The sequence below is a fragment of the Lactuca serriola genome, chromosome 3 (genome assembly GCF_051521515.1).
Source record: "Lactuca serriola cultivar US96UC23 chromosome 3, Lser_US96UC23_V15, whole genome shotgun sequence".
Lineage (NCBI taxonomy): Eukaryota > Viridiplantae > Streptophyta > Magnoliopsida > Asterales > Asteraceae > Lactuca > Lactuca serriola.
Window position 1 is genome coordinate 308,552,149 of NC_136410.1, and position 24,913 is coordinate 308,577,061.

The window sequence follows — 24,913 nt, forward strand, 5'->3', positions numbered from 1 at the left end:
GGCTAAATCATCATATATAATCAAATAGATGTTGTATGTGCATCAAGATAGAAACTTTACGTGGTTATTGGGTTTGGGAATGATAGATCTATAGGTTAGAGGACTGGTTCTGACCTCTGGAAGTTGTTTGAGGATGTGCGTGGAATGAACTCACCGAGTCCAGGATCAGACTCGACGAGTCGGGGCGGGTTGTCCCGTGTCTCAGACTAGTTGATGACCCTCCGAGTTGGGTGAGTGACTCGGTGAGTCAGAAGGGATTCAGAGGAAATGAATTCATGTATGGACTCGACGAGTTTGTGCAAGACTCGACGAGTCGGGTCAAGGTTGACCGTTGACCGTTGACCAGGGTTGACCAGTGTTGACTTGTTAGTGTTAGTCAAACTAAGTCAGGAAAAGTATTAATTAGAGATGTACTTATGAAATAGGAGGCCGAGAGGTCTAAAGATCGTGCACGAGTGACTATCCGACATCAGTAAGGTGAGTTTTCTCACTATGTTGTACCCGATTGGGTAGCTATATGTGACCGGAAGGTCTTATGTGATGCATGTTATATGTGATATGTTATGATATGAGCATGATGATGTGGACCGGAAGGTCAAGATGATAAGGACCGGAAGGTCAACATGGTTATGGGATGGAAATCCCCTGAGACACTTGGATCGGAAGATCCTAAGGCCTGGAAGGGCGTATGTGCTATACGTGGTATCTTGGGGAACTCACTAAGCATTTATACTTACTGTTTGTTTGATATGTGTTTTAGGTACCAGTGATGACCGCGGGAAGGCGCCAGCTTGATCAATACACACTTGCAGATGACAAGTTTTGAGATCTTGGGATATGGATTTTGTTATGTATTTTGAGAGGATATTGGATATTCGATTTCGAACGATTTGGAAGTGAAATGTTTTATTTAAATAAATTGAAAAAAATTGTTTGAAATTTTAACGGTGTTACACATACTGGATAATTGAGTGTATTACATAAATGACAAATATAGTAATCTAGCTAATTTGACTGTGGTAGCTAACTCTGGTTGCTGATGCGGTTGCGGTAGAGAAATGGTTGTGGTAGCTAAGTTCAAGAGGGTCACTTTCATGATTCAACAATTTCCCCCCTAAGTGACCTCTTTAACTTTGGTTCAACTATCAAGTTTGAGGAACTTGATCAAAATCCACCAAAATTTCCTGACGTTTTCCAGCCATGTGATTCTTCTTGTAATCTTGAACTTGACTTCTGCGGTAGTATGCTTCGATCTTTCAACTGCGGTCTGGTAGATGTCAAGTTGTTTCTTGGGTAGGCAGTTCATGGCAGTCATTGGAATGAAGTATTTGATATTGTCAGTCTTCCTTTTGAAGATGATTCCAAGTTTAGGAAAGTTTGTTGTGCCTAGAGATCTTTCTTCAAAGCCTTCAGTAGGCATTGGCACAGGTTCAAGAGGTGGGGGATCAAACTTCTTGAGGATGGTGGGATAGATATCCGCATCTATCTTGGCAAAATCATAGACCGTATCCCTCAGAAAAGATTTGGCTTTTTCAAGCGCTATCTGCATTTTAGGATGCTTCTCTGATTTGTTTTGGAACACCTTGGCAATGAGGAAGTTTTTTCCGGATTCATACAAGGAAAGTCTGCCTGAGTGCGGATGTAGTCATGCTCTCTTCTGGTGAGGGTATATTGGATAAAATCAGTCTTCATGAACTTCCGCATCTTGTAGTTCTTGACTGCGTATGGTCTATCGTTAGACCATATTTTGTTAATGGAGGAGGCGTGCTTGGCATAGAAACGATTAAGTCTTTCAAACACTATTGGCAATCGTTTGTAGGCAGGAAGGCTGCAGTCAAATGGCTCAAATACAGCAAAGTATTTGGCATTGGGAGAAATTGAAATATCCCAGTATCCATCAGTAGGGGGTTCAGCATATGTGAGGTGCGGTGTGTAGTCTTCATCCAATAGCCTGCAGTGCGGATTGACCCATGAATTAAACAAGGATTCATCTATCATAGTGTCTAATCCGCGTTCTCTCCAAATTAATTCTGCCAGCTAGGCTGCTTTCCAATCATGCTTTCTTTGGGTTGTGGCAGGGGAGTCTGTGGAGCTTGCGGATGACATATTCTCCTCAAGATTTTTGAAGTGAGGAGGAGTCTCAGGCTTTTTGGGAGTATGCTGAGATGGTTGCGGTGTGGGAATTTTGTTGTTGATGATGGGGGGGACTCTGATTATTGGGAGAATCAGAGTGATGGGCTTCTTCTTATTCTTCACTTCCCCCTCTTGAGGAATGCAGCACAGGTGCTTCCTCAAGCCCTGCTTAAGTCCATCCACTTTGGCAAAAACTTCACGGAATTGAGCTTTTAGGATTTCTGCCAATTGGGAATTGTTTGGAGTGGAGGAGCTGAAGACTAACTTGTGGATTTCTTTGGTTAGCTGGAGGATCTCAGGGCCATGGAAGTTGTAGGAAAGGGATTTCTACAATCTGTTGATTGTTGCTTGAAGAACAGAGATAGTGGACTCATAAGCAGTATAAGTCTTATCTATCACTTTTTGAGACTGAGAAGCTTGATCCGCGATGGTTGCCTGGAGATCCGTTTTGATTGCGGTCACCTCCATGATGAGTCGTTCTGCTGCATCCAAGAATTCTTTGTGGTCAGCCTTGCGGTTGTTGTCAGGGGACTAGATCCCCATCTCTGCTTTAAGAGAGATGCCTTCAGCAGCCATACGTTCCCTTGTTTCTAGACGCTCTATTCTTTCAATCAGTGACTGAGGTCTTGGAGTGTCTTCAGGTTGCGGTTGAGTAGGCTTGACCGCAGCTAAGATCTGATTGAGTTTGGCTTGAAGGCTCATGAACTCTTTCCTGGTCACCACATTCTTCTTCTTCTTCTTCTTCTTCTTCTTCTTGGGTTTAGAGGTGGAGTGATGAGAACCACTAGACTCATCTTCTTCTTCCAACATCATCAGGTCATCGTCGGAATGGTTTGGCTTGTTGACCTCTTGGATGTCTTCATCATCAAAACCGAAGGTGGGAGCTGAACTGAGTTCAATTGCGGGTTCTCCGTCTTGTGATGGATTGACTGTAGGATAGGATGATGGGATGGAAGTTGGAGTAGGAGGAACTTTGGAGGTACCTGCAGGTGCACTAGAAGCTTGTGCTTTGAGAACTGTTTCTGCCATCTCATCCATCCAGTTTTGAACTTTTTGAATGGTGGCTACAGTATGGGCATTACTGATGGCATTTTCCCAATACCTAGCCACGGACTGGATCTCCTGTTCTTTATATTGTTGCTGCTTGATTTGTTGTTCCTTGTGGGCTTGGAAAGCCCTTCTCAATGCTTCATACTTCTTGATATCAGTTGCGGTCATTGGTTGATAACGACTCCAAGAATCGCTAGAGTTACTACCATCAATTCCTTGAGTTCGCACCAAGGTGTCCCTTGGGTTCATGGATCCTAGCACATTTGTGCTCACCGTGCCTAAACCACCTGTAAGAGATGAAAGCAGAGTAAGATTTCCTGAGCTTCCTCGGTCTCCTTGACCCATGGTCAAGTCTGGCCTCGGCTCAGTTCTGGCATGGGCGAAAGAAGTGCCCTGCGGATGGGAATATGTTTGTAGTGTTTGGGTGACAGAAAGAAGGATGGAGCGCAACTCCTCTAGAGAAAAGAAATGCAGTCGGGAAGCCCTGGAGACCTTAGGGCGTGAACCAGTGTCATTCTCTTGGGAGTGCACGGGGGGGGGGGGGGGGGAAGTCTCCAAGTCTCCAAGTCCGGTCACACATATGGCTACAGCTATCGATTGTTTTTCTTTTCTTGAGAATAGAGATTGATAGCATGTCCTCATCTAAATCACTGCTAGATACAGTTTGGGGAGGTTTTGTTTTACGTTTCTTGGTGGGTGCGGTTTGTTTGGGAGCATCCTTCTTGGGTGTTCTTTGTTTCTTCTTGGATGCCAATAGCTTTCTTTTTTGAGAAAGATTGGATAGTGTAGTGGCAGAGGGGACTGCGGTACCCTCAGGGTTAATGGTTGCGGATGGAAGAGGCGGGGTAGAAGGGTATGGGGCAATACCCTCCGTAGCCTCAATGTGGTTTGAGACATCGACAGTCTCAAGACCAAGGATTGAAATAGTATGAATGGGAAGTCTGCGGATCAGTCCAAAAACAGTTTGATTAGAAGAAGGGAGGTACCTTTTAAGATCCTTAGTGACAAAAAAGTTGATGTCACTACCCATATCTATTCCAGCGTCTGCATGTAGGTCTGATATGCAAAGAGACCAAAATCTTGCAAATGTGAGCTCGGTTGGGTTTTCCTTCAGGTGCTCCTTGGGAATGTACTGAATGAAATCGTCCCAAAGAATTTGCCCGTAATTGACGTCGTGTCCAGTGAATATGATCCATACCAATTCCAAAAGCTTTAGTCCCATATTGTCAATGCCCCCGGGTCTGCCGGATAGGCAGCGGATGGCAAAGTGACACACAAACTGCCAAACCGCAGACAACTGATTCTTTTTGAACTAACCAATCTCTCGAATTGGTTTTTGATACCCCATCTGGTAGAGTGCGGATATGGCGTCAGCCATTAATGGTGAGAAGACTTTGATGGAGGGATGAACCAGAAGGTTAATGGCTGAGAGGAACTTTTCTTTGGACAAGATGACCAAAGAATCGTTAATGAGATTGAGATGAACTTCTTGGGGGTTTTCCAGTGGGCGATAAGGAGAGAAAGAACTTTTGAAGAGATTAGAAACCGGAACAACGTCTGTAAATGCATCAAATGGACCAAACAGAGGGTGGTTCTTGAGAAACTTGATCATGAGCTTGATGGGAGAATTGTATGAAGGATGATCTTCAAACACTGCTCTGAAATTGCTTGATGCAATTGTAGGAGAGTCTGAACCTGCTGGATTCATCGAACCAGAAGCCTTGGATTGCTTCTTTGATACTCCTGATTTCACCATTGTTGAAGTTTGAAGGTGTTTGAAGAAGAAGTAGAACACATAGTTCTTGATGGTTTTGAGAGGGAATGATCGATATTCAGAAAGCGTAAAGTGAATTTAGGGAAGCAGTTGGGTTTATAAAAGGGGGTGAAAAAAAATGTTTAACCCTAGGTAAATGGCAAGAATAGGGTAAAACGTCGATTGGGGTTTTGGGGGGAATTTATGAATTTTGGATTAAAGCTCAGCCACACATAATTAAAACGAGTTGTAAAAGATTTTGGGAGATTTCCAAAAGGGGTTTGCATTTAATGTAAAGTCAGACGCATGTCAATACGTCAGGTAATCGTGGGGGTGATGGGAGAGGAAGTGGTAACGGATGGGACATGTTAGGGAGAGGAAAGGACAAATTAAGGATGAATTTATTGGAAAAACGTTCTTTTTGTCATCATCCCTAAAATAGGTCTGATAAAAGGATTATTTAGAAAGAGAAAGTGATAGTTTCTAAGGAGAATGTTTTATTTTATTTAATGAAGGATCATTAAATAGCACACAAAGATTCACAGGTTGATAAAACAATTGAGAAATTATCACGGCGATTGTGGATGAAAACTTCATTGCGGTTTGGAATTTCATCGTGGATGACCAAAGAAAAGACTACACTGAGAAACTGAGAGAAGCACTTGTACAAAAGTTAGTAATCACAAACAAGAAGGACCCATGAAAGATAGATATAATATATGGTTGAGGTACATTGACTATAGAACAGGGGATGTTCCAAAACCATTTATTGTAAATAACTTTCAGTAAGGACCATAATAGGGACCAGGAAGGTCTGCGGTGCTTGTTAATTCAAGAAGAATTTAGGATCCGGATTCATCATTCCCAATATTTTTAGGAACACATTGAGTTTTGAAGAGTCAAGTGCTTTTGTAAAAACATCAACAATCTCTTCATCAGTAGGAACAAAGATGAGTTCAATATTACCTTTCAGAATATGGTATTTGATGAAATGATACCGTAGCTCAATATGTTTAGTCTTGGAGTGCTGAATAGGATTATGAGAGATCGCTATGACACTTTCAGAGTCACAGTAAATTGGTATCCGCAACATCTTGTATCCATAGTCTAACAGTTGTGTCTTCATCCAAAGGACTTGGGAACAACAGCTGGCTGCGGCCACATATTCTGCTTCTGCGGTAGATAAAGAAACACAGCTTTGTTTTCTTGAGGACCAGCTGACAAGTCTTCCTCCTAAAAATTGACATCCACCAGATGTACTTTTTTGATCAAGTTTGCATCCGGCATGATCTGCATCAGTAAATGCTTGAAGACTGAAGTCATTGCCTGTGGGGTACCATAGACCAAGAGATTTGCTTCCTTTTAGGTACCGAAGAATTTGTTTGGCTGCGGTCATGTGTGACACTTTTGGTCCAGCCTAGTACCCTGCACACACACCGGTTGCAAAGACATTGTCAGGTCTGCTTGCGGTAAGATAGATTAGCGAGCCAATGATACCTCTATAAGTCTTGTGATTTCAGATTCACCAGAAGGATCCACAGAGATCTTATATCCGAAGGCCATAGGGACCTTAGCAGAAGAGCAGTTGTCCATAGAGTATTTCTTCAGAAGTTTAGTGGTGTATTTCTTTTGATGAATGAATATCCCTTGCTGAATTTGTTTGACTTGAAGACCTAGAAAGAAGTTAATCTCTCTATTCATGCTCATTTGAAACTTGTTTGTCATGAGCTTAGCAAATTCATCCACCATTCCTTGATCAGATGATCCGAAGATGATATCATCCACATATATTTGTACAAGCATAAGGTAAGACCCGTTTGCTTTTCTAAATAGTGTGGGATCAATCACTCCTCTTTTGTAGCCTGAAGAGACTAAGAATTCAGAAAGAGTTTCATACCAGGCTCTAGGGGCTTGCTTCAGATCGTAGACTGCTTTCTGAAGCTTGTAGCAGTGATCAGGGAACTCGATACTTTCAAATCCGGGAGGTTTTTGAAGATAAACCTCTTCTTTTAATTCCCCATTGAGAAAAGCACTCTTAACGTCCATTTGGTGAACTTTGATGTTTGTGAGAAGCATATGCTAAGAAGATTCTGATTGCTTCCATTCTAGCTACCAGAATGTATGTATTATCGTAGTCAAAACCTTCCAGTTGACTATAGCCTTTAGCAACTAGCTTTGACTTATTTCTGATAACCGAACCAGATTCATCTAGCTTGTTCTTGAAAACCTATCTTGTACCAACAATAGTATGACCTTGTGGAATGGGAACAAGTTGCCACACTTTGTTTCTTTCAAATTCTTCCAGTTTTTCTTGCATTGCAGAAATCCAATCTGGTTCCAATAATGCTTCATTGATAGATCGAGGCTTGACTGCGGACATAAATGATGCATAGTGACAATGATCAGACAAATCTTTGGCAAATCGAGTTTGGATACCTGCGGATGGGTTACCAATAATTTGGCCTGGTGGGCGATCCTTTGTCCATACATGTAGACGAGGCATCAGATGATCAACAGATATGGTTGAAGGAATGTTTTCAATATCAGAGGTTGCTTCGGATTAGGTTGGAAGTTCCCCCTGGATTTGTGAATAGCCTGCTGAGTCATCTTGACTTGTTGGAGCGAGAGAGGTATTTTATTTGAAAGGTTCCCCCTGGATTGTTGAAAGGAGTCTATCTAGAACCTAAGAGGGTTCCCCATGGACTGCGGATGGGAGAGTGACAATTCTTGGATCGGTTCTAGTGTCAAAATGTTCTATGAGTTCATCATCTGAATCCGAAGATACGTTTGATGATAATGTTTCTCTGTGAGCAGGAATTTGAACAACATCAAGTACTGGAACCTCGATGGTTGCGGGTAGATCTGAAGTAGAGGTTTCCCCCCTCAACCGGAGAGGTGGAAGTATTTATAGATACTACTTCGGATGGAGATGGTCCAGAAATATCAGCGTGTTGTTGTTGAGCTGCGGGAGACACAAGAACTTTGGATAGTTTTTCCGTTTCAACAGGATCGAAGAGATCATCATAATTGACTTCAAACAGATTTAAAGGACCGGAAGAGGTAGGAATGTCACATTCCATGATTGCGGTGGTTTCATTGGATGAATGTGACACCCCCTAATTTCTCGATCAGAAATGACCGATTTAAATTATGCTTTTTAAAATAAAATCAGAGAAATCTTTTTTAAAATCAGAGAAATCTTTATCAAAACCCTTCATTAAGAAGGTATATATTTTGCATATATATCAAAACCTCGGGATGTGATGTTTCGATACAGATCAAAAGCATAACAAGACATTATAAGCCTTTCAACAGTTATTTACAACTACTGGCCTATAATCCAAAAATCTCTCGTCGTCCTCCGACTACGCTCGGGGTCCACTACCTGCAACATAAAAAGCTGAGGGGGTCAGGCTTGGGAGCCTAGTGAACATATAGGGTTTTCAACCCACAGTAATAATAAACTTATTAAGTTCACCAATCAACAATAACCCTGATTACCCGTTTCCGTTATCCTCACTTTACGTCCCTAAACACATATCACAAGGGACCTAGCTTAAAGAATATCATTGGGATGGAAACTACTGCTAAGGGGTTTCCTCAGCCATACATGTCCTAAAGGCAACCATGAGGGGGATGGAGTACAACAAATGAATACCCAAGTTCATTAACACCTACATGTTGCGGACCTACTAATGTTTCCCACTAGACTGTCTAGAAAGTCCGTGGTCGTCATCCAAACTCCGCTAGATGACTGGATCTCAAAACACATCGAGGCCTCTCATCAATTTTATTTTATCACACATCATTATCTATCCATGTTCTACCCAACATATTTGTAGATAAAAATACTTATACAATTTAAAACTTGTATAAAACATCAACTCAATAGTCATCTCAAATAAACAATTAATATATTTACACATAGCACGTATTATAAGGTAAATACTTCATATCTATGTGTAAAATGAAAGTGACTATACACTAACTTGATTTGATGATAATCGGGTAGCAATTCGTTTCCTAAAACGATTGTTTCTAATAAAACCGGGAGTTTTATTGAGAAACTGGGCTTTGCAAAGGCCGGGCTTCGAAACCAAAAAGATAAATTTTCCGGGCTTCTCGGGCGCTTCGTGGAGTATTCCGGAGCTTATAATCGATACCGTATCTTTGGGGGATGTGAATATGAAGAAAATATGGGAAAAGGGGTTAAAAGTGGCAAATTTCCAAAGTTACCCAGGAGGTCTCGCACCCTTCTATTTATAGGGGCGAAGCTTTTGATCCGACGGCTAGAAAGAAGCTATGTGTCGCAGATCCGAAGCTCGCAGGGGGATGGCTTGCAAGTGGGCTGCGCGTGCGAAGGGTTGCTGTCCTCTTCTGATTGGACCGAAGTCTACTGGTCCGAAGTCGGCTTGGTGGTGGGGTCCGCAGGCGAGGGTGCGCAGGTGGCAGCACGTGCAAAGGCCTCGGTGGCAGTTGTTGATTGGACCGCGGAGAAGTGACCCATGTGCGAGGCTCGGACACGAAGAATGGAACACGCGTCGGATCCTCACTGGACCACATCGGATAAGGCCACGTGCTCGGATGACTCAACAGGGCATGTGGCACGTTTTGAGCGAGGGTGACGTGGCAGCTCGTGACTATGCGAATTTTCTCGATTTTCGCGCCAAAACTTCTAAAATCCATAAATTTCGCATACAAGCTCCGTTTTTGACGTTCTTTATATGCACGCGTAGCTAAAATTATGCTCTACAACTTCCGTTTAGACTTCATTGGCTAATTTTGACTTTTATTTTTATATTGTTATTTTTAATAGACCGGGACAGGAAATCCGTTAAAAATTCATAACTTCTTCATCCGACGTCTGTTTTCGTCAGACTTTTTACCGTTGTGCTACTAATGACGTGACCTTCAATTCTCGTTTAGGTTGTGTCGGCTAAAAATCACTCGATCTAAAATTCAAGTTTTTAGCTGTCTACTGCTAAGCTGAAACTTCGAAAAATCATAAATTCTTCATACGAAGTCAGATTTGGGCGTTCTTTTTATCGAACTTCTCGGTTTAGCGAATACTACGACTTTCGCTTAGATTACTAAGGCTAACAAGTAGTTTATCAAAAACTCACTTTTTACGACATTCAGCACCGTGCCAGTTTTGTCGCGAAACTTCGACTGGTCATAACTTCTTCGTTATAACTCGGATTTTGGTATTCTATATATCCCCGAAATCCTTGTTTCGACCATTAAAACTTTATGTAAAGATATCGGGATTATCTAACACTTAAAGTTTGACGATTATTTTTATTCTTAATTAATTAAGCCCTAATAATTAAGGATAAAACACATAATTCACATAATATTCACATAATTCCTTTTCATTTCTTCAAAATGAGTTACAAAGGTTAACCTAGACTATCACCTATATATAAATGCCTAGGCTAGAAACACGAGTGTTACAATTCTCTCCCCTTTAGGATGATTCCGTCCCCAGAATCACATATCACCAAACAACTGCGGGTAGCGACTCATCATGTCACTCTCCGTTTCCCAAGTGAGATTTGGTCCATTTGTATGTTTCCAGCGCACAAGCACTAAATCAACCATCTTGCATCGTAACTTCATAGTCTTACGGTCAACGATTTCCTCAGGTTCTTCGATCAACGTCTTGTTTTCATCCAACCTTAACTCAGAAATCGGAATTATGTCGGACACATCTCCCGTGAACTTTCTCAAATAACACACATGAAAGGTGTTATGAATACCCTCCAGTTCTTCCGGTAACTCTAGCTTGTAAGCTTGATTCCCGATCTTATGAGGAACTTTGAACGGTCCAATACACCTTGGGCTCAACTTTCCTCGTTTCCCAAATCTTATAAGTCCCTTCCACGGCGAGATTTAAATAAAACCGAATCTCCAACTTCAAAGGTTATCGGTTGTCTTTTCTTGTCAGCATAACTCTTTTGTCGATCTTGAGCAGCTAACATCCTTTCCCTTATCACTTTCAACTTTTCAGCAGTCTGATGGACTATTTCAGGTCCCATAAACAGCTTTTCCCCAGCTTCCAGCCAACATGATGGCGTTTGACACTTTTCCCCATACAAAGCGTGATAAGGTGCCATCTTAATGCTTGAGTGGAAACTATTATTATAGGAGAATTCTACTAGAGGTAAGTGTTCATCCCAGTTACCTTGGAATTCTAGGGTACATGGTCTCAGCATATCCTCCATTGTTTGAATCGTTCGTTCGCTCTGACCATCGGTTTGCGTATGGTAAGCTGTACTTAAACACAACTTGGTACCCAATTCCTCTTGTAGACTCCTCCAAAACCTTGAGGTAAAACAGCTGTCATGATCGGATATAATCGTTAACGGAACACCGTGAAGCCTCACAATTTCCTTCACGTAAGAATTCGCAAGATTATCCATAGACTATTTCTCGTTGGCAGCTATGAAATGCGCACTCTTAGTGAAGCGATCAACGACCACCCAAATCATGTCGTGACTGTTCCTTGTTTTGGGCAGTTTAGTCACAAAATCTATGGTGATGTCTTCCCATTTACCCATGGGTACGGTTAAAGGTTCTAAACTCCCATATGGTTTCTGATGTTGTGCCTTAACCCTAGCACAAATTACACACTCGGCCACATACTTAGCAACATCGAGCTTCATCGTCGGCCACCAATAGTAGGGCTTTAGATCCCTATACATTTTTGTACTCCTGGGATGAATCGAGTACATGGTCTTGTGAGCTTCTTCCATCAGAAGATCTCTTACTCCGCCCATCTTAGGTACCCAAATCCTATCTTGGAATACTTTCAACCCTTGGTTGTTTCTACCGAATACTAACGTTTTGCCCAAACGTTCTTCCTTTCGGTCATTTTTCTTTAAATCTTCCTATTGAGCTTTCTTTATACTTTCCACAATTGTCAAGATAATTTCAATTGTTAGTGCTCTTGGCCTTTTCTTTTCAAGGTTTACCTTCCGACTGAGAGCATCAGCAACAACATTTGCTTTACCAGGGTGGTAAAGTATCTCACAGTCGTAGTCCTTGAGTAACTCTAGCCAGAGTCGTTGCCTCATGTTCAATTCCTTCTGATTAAAGATATATTGAAGACTCTTATGATCAGTGAATAAAGATAATGCCTCCATATCTTTAGGGCGAATACTACCGCTGCCAACTCCAAATCGTGAGTGGGGTAGTTCTTTTCATGTTCCTTCAATTGCCTTGATGCATACGCTATCACTTTATCCCTTTGGGTCAGAACACAACCTAACCCAAGTCCAGATGCATCGCTATAAAGTACGAAGTCCTCAACTCCTTTAGGCAACGAAAGAATCGGTGCTTCACACAATATATTCTTCAACTTCTCAAAGGCTTCCTTATGCTTCTCATTCCAAGCATAAGTAGCTCCTTTGTGGGTCAAAGCTGTTAACGGAGTAGCAATCGAAGAAAAGCCTTGGATAAACCTTCGGTAATATCCAGCTAATCCTAAAAAGCTTCGAATCTTCGTAGGAATTTTTGGTTATTCCCACTTCATCACAACTTCAATATTTGCTGGGTCAACCATTATTCCTTCTTGGTTAACCACATGACCTAAAAATTGGACTTCTTGAATCCAAAATTCACATTTGGAGAACTTTGCATACAACTTCTCCTTTTTCAGGACTTCTAGCACTTCACGCAGATGCTTTTCATGCTCCTGTTTGCTTTTCGAATAAATCAAGATGTCGTCTATGAATACTATCATGGATTTATCTAGGAATGGTTTAAAAACCTTATTCATCAAATCCATGAAAGCTGCTGAAGCATTGGTTAATCCAAACGACATAACCAAAAATTCATAGTGTCCATATCTTGTTCTAAACGCAGTCTTTTCGGTATCCTGCTCTCTCACGTTTAGTTGATGGTATCCCGACCTAAGATCGATCTTCGAGAAATAGCTCGAACCTTGCAACTGGTCAAACAGGTCATCGATCCTTGGGAACGGGCATTTGTTCTTTATCGTCACTTTGTTCAGCTCTCTGTAATCGATGCATATTCTCATGCTCTCGTCTTTCTTCTTTACGAATAACATAGGGGCTCCCTAGGGCGATGAACTAGGTCGAATGAAACCTTTGTCCAATAACTCCTGAAGTTGTGTCATAAGTTCTTTCATCTCTGTTGGTGCTAATCGATATGGTGCTTTTGCTATCGGCGTCATTCCTGGTAAGAAGTCGATATGAAATTCTACTTGTCAATTAGGGGGCAATCTGGGAAGATCTTCGGGAAAGACTTCTGGATAATCACACACTACCGGAATATTCTGCACCTCCTTCTTTTCCATATTAGCAGCGATCATGAACGCTAGATATGATGTACATCCCTTGGCTAAACACTTTCTAGCTTTCATTAGGGAAATGATTCCAGAATTTACTCTGTGTTTGTCTCCATACACCATAAACGACTCTCTCCCTAGTGGGTTTACTTTTACTATCTTCTTTCTACATAATATTTCTGCATCGTTGGCGCTAAGCCAATCCATTCCTAAAACTATGTTGAATCCATTTAACTTGATAGGCAATAATTCCTCGTGGAACTTATTCCTATCCAAGTCAATGAGGATGTTTTTCATACGATGGCTAACAGGTACAAACTTGCCACTGGCAATCTCGACTAATAAAGCATTAACTAGCTTATCTACAGGCAAAGCTATCTTTTTACCAAATTCATGCGATATAAAGGAGTAATTGGCTCTAGAATCAAACAAAATTTGGGCAAGCAATTCGTTTACGAGAAAGGTACCTGAAGCGACATCGACTTCTTCTTTTGCAGCTTCAAGTGTCATCTGAAAGGCTCTCACCTTCGGCTTTGGTGGTAGATTGGGCTTTGCTGCATCCTTCCTCTTTGGACAGTATTTAAGAACATGCCCTACTTTATGGCACTCAAAACATACCCTCTTGTCGGACGGACACACGTTGGCATAATGCCCAGTCTTTCCACATTTGAAGCAAGTCACCTCCTCACTATATTTCCCAGAGTGCTCTTTCTTGCACTTCTCACACCATTTCGATTCACCTCCTCCTCCTCCAAACATCTTGGACTTAGAAAATTGGTTTTCTTGTTGGAACCTGAAGCTCCTTCAAATTTTCTCTTTTCACCAACTTCTGCCCTCTCCAGACCCTTCTCTTTGATCCGAACCTCAACATTCTTAGCAGCCCAGATGGCGGCTTTCAAAGTGGTTGCTTGCTTAACCATCAGACCAAAGTCCACTGGTAATCCGAGGGCAAACTTGTTGACCTTAGAGAGTTCAGTTGGAACTAGATGAGGAACAAGCTTCATCTTTTCCATAAAACTAGCAGCATATTCAGTAACACTCATCTCTCCTTTCATCAAATTCTGGAACTCATTATTAATTTCCAGAAGATCCTGCTCAGAGCAGTACTGCAGTTTCAGTTGTACCACAAAATCTTCCCAAGACATCTTACTAGCTTCACCCTTCGGCATCGAATCAGCTAGTAGCTTCCACCAGCTCAACACACCAAACTTTAACAGAGGAATTGCAAGTGCGGTCTTTTGTTTGTTGCTGCACTCACAACTTTCAAACATTGTCTCCATTTCGGAGATCCAATTCATGACTTCCACCGGTGTCGGACTTGCAGATAGACACGGTGGTTTAGACGCTATGAAATCTTTGTATTTGCATCTGCGTTCATCAACTCCTCCATCCTAGTTGTTTTGTCTAACTATCGGTGGGTTGTCTCGACCAAGAGTCCCACTGTAGTTTCCTCCTACTGATTGCCCTTTATTCAATACGGGCTGTTCAACAGGCATCGTAGTCTCTTCCCTATGCTGTTGTAGTAATATCCTTGCCTCCTCCATCTGCGATCTAACATCATCTGCATCGTTGCTTGTACCCCAGCCATCGTCATTGGCTCAGGTGCAGCTCCTACAACAGGTACTTGCTCAACTACTTGAGGTTGAGGCTGTTGATCCTTGTTTCCGTTTGCATTTGCAGCTCCACTACGAGTTCTTGCCATTACAATCTATATACCAAATAAGGCGAATTTAGGTCTTTATCCTTGTTAGACATATTAATTCCCTTATCACTCTGAAACATTTACATGTTAGTTCTAATCTCGTAATCATACACTTAGAATCCTACACACATAAGGTTTCCAGATCCGGTCGACAACAGACCATAGATCCGAACAAATAATGGCACACATGACAAACATGTAGCATTTAGCACATAAGGGAATTTTAGGCATCTTCCCTAAAATAAACTAGTGCTTGTGTCTAATATATGGTTGACACTCATCTCACAATCATCACTTAGCATTCTAAGTTCAAGTTTAGAAATTCTACAATTTCTTAGTTCGCTTAAACTAATGCTTTGATACCAACTGTGACATCCCCTAATTTCTCGGCCAGAAAAGACCGATTTAATTTATGCTTTTTAAAATAAAATCAAAGAAATCTTTTTAAAAGATGTTGCGGAATTGGTCCCCATATGATAAAAGTTTATCAAAACCCTTCATTAAGAAGGTATATATTTTCCTTTTATATCAAAACCTCGGGATGTCATGTTCCGATATAGATCAAAAGCATAAACTAGACATTATAAGCCTTTCAACAGTTATTTACAACTACTGGCCTATAATCCAAAAATCTCTCGTCGTCCTTCGACTATGCTCAGGGTCCAGTACCTGTAACATAAAAAGCTGAGTGGGTCAGACTTGGGAGCCTGGTGAGCATATAGGGTTTTCAAACCACAGTAATAATAAACTTATTAAGTTCACCAATCAACAATAACCCTGATTACCCGTTCCCGTTATCCTCACTTTACGTCCCTAAACACTTATCACAAGGAACCTAGCTTAAAGAATATCATCGAGATGGACACTACTGCTAAGGGGTTTCCTCAGCCATACATGTCCTAAAGACAACCATGAGAGGGATGGAGTATAGCGAATGAACACCTACAGGTTGCGTACCTGCAAATGTTTCCCACTGGACTGTCTAGAAAGTCCGTGGTCGTCATCCAAACTCCGCTGGATGACTGGATCTCAAAACACATCGAGGCCTCTCATCAATTTTATTTTATCACACATCACTATCTACCCATGTTCTACCCAACATATTTGTAGATAAAAATACTTATACAATTTAAAACTTGTATAAAACATCAACTCAACAGTCACCTCAAATAAACAATTAATATATTTACACATAGCATGTATTATAAGGTAAATACTTCATATCTATGTGTAAAATGAAAGTGACTATACACTCACTTGATTTGATGATAATCGGGTAGCAATTTGTTTCCTAAAACGATTGTTTCTAATAAAACCGGGGGTTTTATTAAGAAACCCGGCTTTGCAAAGGTCGGGCTTCGAAACCGAAAAGATAAATTTTCCGGGCTTCTCGGGTGCTTCGTGGAGTATTCCCAAGCTTATAATCGATACCGTATCTTTGGGGGATGTGAATATGAAGAAAATATGGGAAAAGGGGTTAAAAGTGGCAAATTTCCAAAGTTACCCGGGAGGTCTCGCACCCTTCTATTTATAGGGGCGAGGCTTCTGATCCGACGGCTAGAAAGAAGCTATGTGTCGCAGATCCGAAGCTCGCAGGGGGATGGCTCGCAAGTGGGCTGCGCGTGCGAAGGCTTGCTGTCCTCTTCTGATTGGACCAAAGTCTACTGGTCCGAAGTCGGCTTGGTGGTGGGGTCCGCAGGCGAGGGTGCGCAGGTGGCAGCACGTGCAAAGGCCTCGGTGGCAGTTGTTGATTGGACTGCGGAGAAGTGACCCATGTGCGAGGCTCGGACACGAAGAATGGAACACGCGTCGGATCCTCACTGGACCACATCGGATAAGGCCACATGCTTGGATGACTCAGCAGGACATGTGGCACGTTTTGAGCGAGGGTGACGTGGCAGCTCGTGACTATGCGAATTTTCTCGATTTTCGCGCCAAAACTTCTAAAATCAATAAATGTCGCATACGAGCTCCGTTTTTGACGTTCTTTATATGCACACGTAGCTAAAATTATGCTCTACAACTTCCGTTTAGACTTCATCGGCTAATTTTGACTTTTATTTTTATATTGTTATTTTTAACAGACCAGGACAGGAAATCCGTTAAAAATTCATAACTTCTTCATCCGACGTCCGTTTTCGTCAGACTTTTTACCGTTGTGCTACTAATGACGAGACATTCAATTCACGTTTAGGTTGTGTCGGCTAAAAATCGTTTGATCTAAAATTCGAGTTTTTAGTTGTCTACTGCTAAGCTGAAACTTCGAAAAATCATAACTTCCTCATACGAATTCAGATTTGGGCGTTCTTTTTATTGAACTTCTCGGTTTAACGAATACTACGAATTTCGTTTAGATTCTAAGGCTAAAAAGTAGTTTATCAAAAACTCACTTTTTACGACATTTAGCACCGTGCCGGTTTTGTCGCGAAACTTCGACAGGTCATAACTTCTTCGTTATAACTCAGATTTTGGTATTCTTTATATCCCCAAAATCGTTGTTTTGACCACTACAACTTTATGTAAAGATATTGGGATTATCTCACACTTTAATTTTGATGCTTATTTTTAGTCTTAATTAATTAAGCCCTAATAATTAAGCATAAAACACATAATTCACATATATTCACATAATTCCTTTTCATTTTTTCAAAATGAGTTACAAAGGTTAACCTAGACTATCACCTCAATATAAATGCATAGGCTAGAAACATGAGTGTTACAATGAAGGGGCATCGCGGATGTGAGAATCATCGAATTTCACATCGAAGCTCTCAATGATCAGCCTGGTACGCCTGATAAGCACTCGATAAGCAACCTTGTTAGTAGAATAACCAAGGAAGATGCCTTCGTCATACTTTGGTGCAAACTTGTTAAGCTGGTGTCTGTTGTTGATCACGAAGCATCTACACCTAAAAATATGAGAGAAACGAACATTTGGCTTGCAGTTGTTAAGGCCCTCATATGGTGTCTTGTTGCGGCGTTTGCACACAATGCTTCGGTTTTGGACAAAGCATGCGGTTGCTACAGCTTCAGCCCAGAAGTAGAGAGGAAGGTGGGTGAAGTTAAGCATGGATCTGGCTGCTTCTACTAGTGTGCAGTTTCTTCTTTCTACGACACCATTTTGTTGCGATGTGTAGGGTGCTGAGAATTTGTGTGAAATACCCTTGGACACCAAGAAATTGTTGAGGAGATGATTACTGAACTCGGTTCTATTATCACTGCGGATGCGTCTTACTGGAAGATTGATCTGAAATTCTATTTCTTTGATGAAGTTTATAAGAATCTGCGGTGTTTCAGATTTTGAGTCTGAGGAAGAAGACGCATGTGAAGCGAGTGAAGTCATCAACAATAACCAGTATGTATTTCTTGTGGTAGAGACTGGCTATAATTGAAGGACCGCAGAGATCAATGTTAACTCTAGTGGTTCAGAAATAGATGAGTCCATTATCAGAAGGTGACTTGCTTTGACTTGTTTGCCACATTCATAGGCTGGACAAAGAGTATCATTGCTGAATTTGAGAATAGGGAGACCGCGGACTAGTTCTCCAATGACCAGATTGTTGATGTATCTGAAGTTGAGATGAGCTAACTTCCGATGCCATAGCCAGCTGACTTCGGACACGACTTTAGAAAGAAAGCACAACTACGGTTTACCAATGATGAGAGAGACATCCAGAGGATACATTGTGCCTTCGGATCGTGACTTGATTAAGCAAGTGCTTCTGTCACTTGTCATTATGTAACAATATTAATCATCAAACTCCACTCGATGGCCTGCTTTACATAGTTGGCCAACATTGATGAGATTGTGTTTAAGGCTTTCTACATAAGCAACCTTCTGAATGGAAAAGTTCCCCGTGGTGAGAACACCATAGCCTCGTATGATGCCATTAGCATTGTTTCCAAAAGTGAGGATCCTGGTTTATTAATTGATTGAACAAAAGAGTCATGTATTGTAATTAAAAAAAAAAGGAGATTTTTATGAAAAGTGTTAAAGAGATAAACTATTTTAAATGAAAATTTTGTTTTGAAAATTTCGGTGTTACACCACCGCTCTCTCGTCGGCTATACACTTCCTCAACTGAGACACATGGGAGGTATCATGGATCAAACTCAACTCCGCAGGTAGCTCCAGACAATATGCTACCCTGACTACCCTCGTAGTCACCCTAAACGGACTGATATACCGGGGCCCCAGCTTGCCCCTCTTCCAGAATTGGATCACTCCTTTCCAAGGAGATACCTTTAGGAGTACGAAATCCCCCACCTAGAACTCAAGCTCGGATCGTCGCCTATCTGCATAACTCTTCTGGCGACTCTGAGCTGTCAACAACCTCTGTCTGACCTGCTGTATCTACTCAGTCGTCTGTAGCACTAAATCAGTGTTGTCCATCACTCGCTGCCCGACCTCTCCCCAGCATATGGGAGTCCGACACCTCCTCCCGTACAACAACTCAAAGGGAGGCATGCCGATACTCGAGTGGTGGCTGTTGTTATAAGAAAACTCAGCTAACAGCAAATACGTGTCCCAACTTCCTCCAAAGTCCATCACACATGCTCGCAGCATGTCTTCGAGCGCCTGAATCGTCCGCTCACTCTGACTGTCCGTCTGTAGGTGGTATGCGGTACTAAAATGTAGCCTTGTACCCAACTCATGGAATTTCTTCCTGAATCTGGAAGTGAAACGCACATCTCGATTTGACATGATCGAGATTGGCACTCCATGCCACAATATACCTCTCTCACATATAACTCTGCCAGCCTCTCAGCAGAAAACCTCTCACTGATAGCCAGAAAGTGAGCGCTCTTCGTCAGCCAATCAACAATCACCCCAATTGCATCGACGCCCCTCGCAGTCCTCGACAATTTGGTGATAAAATCCATGGAAATCTGTTCCCACTTCCACTCGGGAACCTCAAGTGGCTGCAACTTGCCATGCAGACGCTGGTGCTCGGCCTTCACTCTGCGACAGGTCAAGCACCTCTCTACGAACCACACGACATCCCTCTTCATACAGGGCCACCAATAGTCCCTCTTCAGGTCCAAATACATTTAGTGGCCCCGGGATGGATCGAGAACCTCAATCTATGCGCCTGCTCCATCAGAATGGTACGTGCCCCGCCTTCATACGACACCCAAATCCGACCCTGAAAGGTCATAAGCCGACGACTATCGGCAACAAAGTCATATATCAGTCTGATCACCCGCTCTCTTTTGCGGTTCTCCGGTCTCATAGCCTCTACCTGGGCCTCCCGAATGGTGTCCAACACCAGATTCATCATTGTCACTCTCAAACAAACATCTCGTAATGGGGTACTCTCCGCCCTGCGACTCAGGGCATCGGCTACCACATTAGCCTTGTCTGGGTGGTATAGGATCTCACACTCATAGTCCTTTACCACATCCAGCCATCTCCTTTGGCACATATTCATGTTGGGCTGATCCATCAGATACTTCAAACTCTTGTGATCCGTGTATATGGTACACCGGACCCCATACAAATAGTGACGCTAGACCTTGAGGGCGAACACCACAGCCCCCAAATCCAGATCATGAGTGGGATATCTTGTCTTATGAGGCTTCAACTTCCTCGATGCATATGCTATCACTGTTGGATAAGGTGTCTAAGTCCATAACTTATTTGGTATATACTTGACCCGACCCGGCATGGTCCATTTGGGTTGCACTTCACCCAAACTATTTATGGATAATTGTATGAGAGTTATACACATATGTTTATTAATATATTATAATTTATAATATATTAATATGAAGTCATGTTATTTAATTAGTCTTAGTCTTAAATTAATTATGAATTAATTTAGAGATTAAAAGGAAGACTAATTAGATTGTGGGCTATTGGTTTTATATAGTGTGGGCTAACACGCATTTGTTAATGGGCTAGGCTTGTATGGAAGTCCATGGATGATCCATGGAGCTTTTAACCCATGGATCCTTGGAAAAGGAAAGGTCATCGGTTATTAGGGTTTCACCCTAATCATGTACACTATATAAGCATGCTTATGTTGCATGAAATAACCACTAGTAAGTGTGTGTTTGTGTGTGGCCGACTTTTTATGTGTGTATACACTCTCTCAAAGTTTTCCAAGTGTTTGTGGTGATTTGTGATTTCCATTTGAGGCATTCACACTAGTGGTGCTTGGCTCTCAAACTCCAAGGAATCAAACTCATCAAAAGGTATGTAATCTTATCTAATTCTTTTATGTTTAAAAGTACCCCATGCCATGTTAGATAGGTTATGAACCTTGGAAAATTATTATTTTGCATTTATTAGACAAACATAGATCCAAGGTTTATTAGGGTTGCATGCACACTTAGGAAGTGTTAGATTGCTCAAAACCTAACAGTGGTATCAGAGCCTAGGCTTGTTTTCTTGAATACTTGATGTAAATTGCTGAAAATCGAACTTTATGTGCTGTCTGCACAGCAGACTCGCCGAGTCCATGAAGGGACTCGATGAGTCCAAGACAAAATTCATCCAACTCGGCGAGTTGGTTCATGCACTCGACGAGTTGGACCCCCAGACAGCATATCTTCGAGTTTTGGTGCTGGAATTGGTCTAGAATCATTACCTTAAACTATTTTGGACTCATAAAACCTGTTTTTGATGTGGTAATGATGATGGTGGACCAATTTCAAAGTTATAATCAAAATTTCTAGTTTTTATGTGTTCATATGATTCTTGAAATTGTTGATGTGGATGTTCATGTTCATATGAGTTTTGTTAGATCATAGGAATTAATTGCAAATTGTTTGTTAGTTAATTCTTGATCTTAATGTGTTTTAATGGAATTCATAATTTGTCCTCAAGTTATGGAATTCTAAAAGTTTTTTCTTTTAAATGTTTTTTTAAGAAGTCATAAGTTACACTTTTGATGAGTTTTTCTAATAAATGCTTTTATGGACTTCATAACTTGTCCTCAAGTTATGGATTTCCAAGAGACTCTTCATTAAAAGCTTTAAAACACTTAACTAAAACTCATAAGTTATGAATATCCAAAAGTTTATGAATTGTTCAAAACTTGCCCTCAAGTTTTGGAATTTGTAAAGTCTTACACAAACTTTAATTCCATATCCTAGAGTTTTAAAAGTTAAAATTCAACACTTATACTATTTATAACATTAATGGTTAATTATTATATATATATATATATATATATATATATATATATATGTATAAGAACAAGTCATTTTACTGTTAGTAGGCCTCATTCACGAAGCCGGTCTATAAGGTGGGTATAAGGTTGTTGCCTATAAAATGGCAACTTAATGGGTGTCCACTCTCACCCACCGCTTGCTTGACTGGTGGAGGGTCGTTAGCCGAACGGGTAGGACAATGACTTTAAATTCTCCTTAAAAGTATAAGGATTATTATAAAGTAACTAAATGTTTTATTTAATTCCCAATCTTAGTTACTTTAGGAAAAATGTGAATTTGGTGCTAGCCCATGGAATTCACACTTTGTACCTTACCAAGTCGTTGGTGGAGCGTGTGTGGTTAACCGACACACTAACTTGGACTAGTAAGGATCACGAAGGGTGACTTAATGTTTGTCATAGATCAATGGAACGTGTGTGGTTAACCGGCACATTGATTGGGTGATAATATTAAGGGTACCAAGTGAATTGGTATGGTTATTCACACCTTGTTTTGTGATCCTCGGCATCCCAGTCACAAAACTTGAGAGGGCACACTCGAGATTGAAACATGCCATTGAAAAGTTCAATGAATCTCAAAAGATCTAGGAATTTCAAATCCAATTAAAACCTAATAAATTATTTTGTTTTTCATGGTGGAAATTGGTGAATCGTCATTCGCCTACCTTCAAATATTTTATAGCTTGGATTACGGCATCCCTCTTCCAAATTATAAAATATTGTGTTGGGTCCTAGCCTTAATATTTCATATTGGGTGTTATATTAAGGACTTTGAATCAACTAAATTGATTTTCTCCCATTATAGATGTCTGGTTCAGACAACTATGATCTTCCCAAATCTCTTGAAGATGGTGTCCCTCAACATCATGCTTCACTTCCTCCACCTCCTCCAATTATTCTCCCTCACCCACAAGTTCTTGAAAAGTTTAAAGTCACTCAATCCCTATTGGCAAGCATAGTCTATGTGTGCTCACATCTTGGAGATAAAGTCACATATTGACAAGCCATGAGAGTTGGGTGTCAAAGTCTGGTGAAAGTTGGATGTTCAATCACTTTCTTAGTAACATAGTGAGTCTCTTTGGGACTACTATGAGACAGACTATGACATGACCCTTAATGATGTTATCTATTTGCTTGGTGTTGTGGAATCAACAATGATTTGGAACACCAGTAAAGCAAATTTGATTAAAAGAACAACTTCCCAAGTCTTAAATGTACATTGACAATGGTAGCATTGGATATCTAGAAAAAAGATTTCTCTTCCCAATGGAAAGGGATCGGCCATAGTCAACTCGGTTGACCAAATGGTAAAGAGAAAAGCTAAGTTTGAGATAGTCTCATGTGCCATTGCCAAAGGGTCCATGTGTTTTGTTGCCAAAGGAAGGGACATTGGTTGTGAAGCTGCCCTATTCACCTGAAAGATCATAAGATCGATCAAGTCAAGAAGTTTGACTCTACTTCAGTTAAAGTCCACTGACTAACTCTATTAAGTTCCTATTTGGAGATTCTTATTACATAATGTGAATGGGTCACATGTTGATGTTTTTAAGAATCAAAGAAAGGATAGGAAGCTTAAAAGAAGTATATGCTGATTCTGATTGCGAAAATGGGTTTCGATCACATGGTTCGGTGATTAGAATTTTGAGCTATTGCTTGAGAGTTATGATATATTACTTAGGAATAGATAACAACAAAGTTTTCATGTGGATCGTAAGGATAAGTTTTTTCCGCAAAGTTTTAAAATAAAAGGAAAAAAAGGTTTTTAATTTTATTTATTTAAAAAAATATCCTTACAATGGCATCTGTGGAAAATTGTTTCTTATATGTTTCCAGTAATAGCAATATTGGAAAGTGGATTTGATTCCTTCATTTGTGGTAGTGTCTGAATTTACCGAATGAAGAAAGTTTTTCATCACCCAAGTTTCAATTGGACAGAAACTTGGAATCATGCAAGTTGTATTGTATGATGAATGAGAATTTTCATCTTTGAAAATTAAGACTAATTCGTTGATCACATGTATATGTGAGTCAATTGAAGGACTAAGGAATTAGGTACACTGGGTGTGCGCTGGTCAAGGTCCACCACAAAGATTGATTTTTCATGATTTACTAATGATTAGTAAATATGACTATACTTATGAGGTTAAGTATAATTCTGTAACATTGGAAAGGTTACAATGTATGACAAAACAAACGAGAAGAATCAAATTAGGCAGAAAGATAAAAGTTTCTCAAATCTGAAAGGATGGGAGAGTACTTTAGTATCGTATTTCATGATCATCTTAATGAATATGAAACCATATCACAAATTCATACTCTAAGGACGTCTTAGTGCATTGTTATGGCTAAGAAGAGAGGTCATGAATTGTTGGATTGGTTAAAATCAAGAAGATGAGTCATACTTCGTTCCAAAACAATTCTTAGAGTCATACTCCAAGATTGTAACTTTGAGTGACATAAAGGATGATTTATTAACACTAGTCAAATGTAAGAGTAAAATGTTTTCTACTCTTGTACATTTGAGATTGGTAAGTTGTGATGTCTTGGATGAGACAAAGACCAACTAAGACCAATTGTGTGAAGTGTTAGGCTTGATAAGAATCCGAACTGTCCCTTGAATATTTGTTTTGTCAAGGAATGGTTCTTGACTGGGGAAACTTATATGTCAAGGGGACAGTGGGAGCCTTAAAGATCCTGAAAGAGTTTCAAGATTTAATCAAGAGTAAAGCCTGTAATATATCACTAGCACACGACTTAAGGTTTGCAACCTATCGTGTTGACATAAT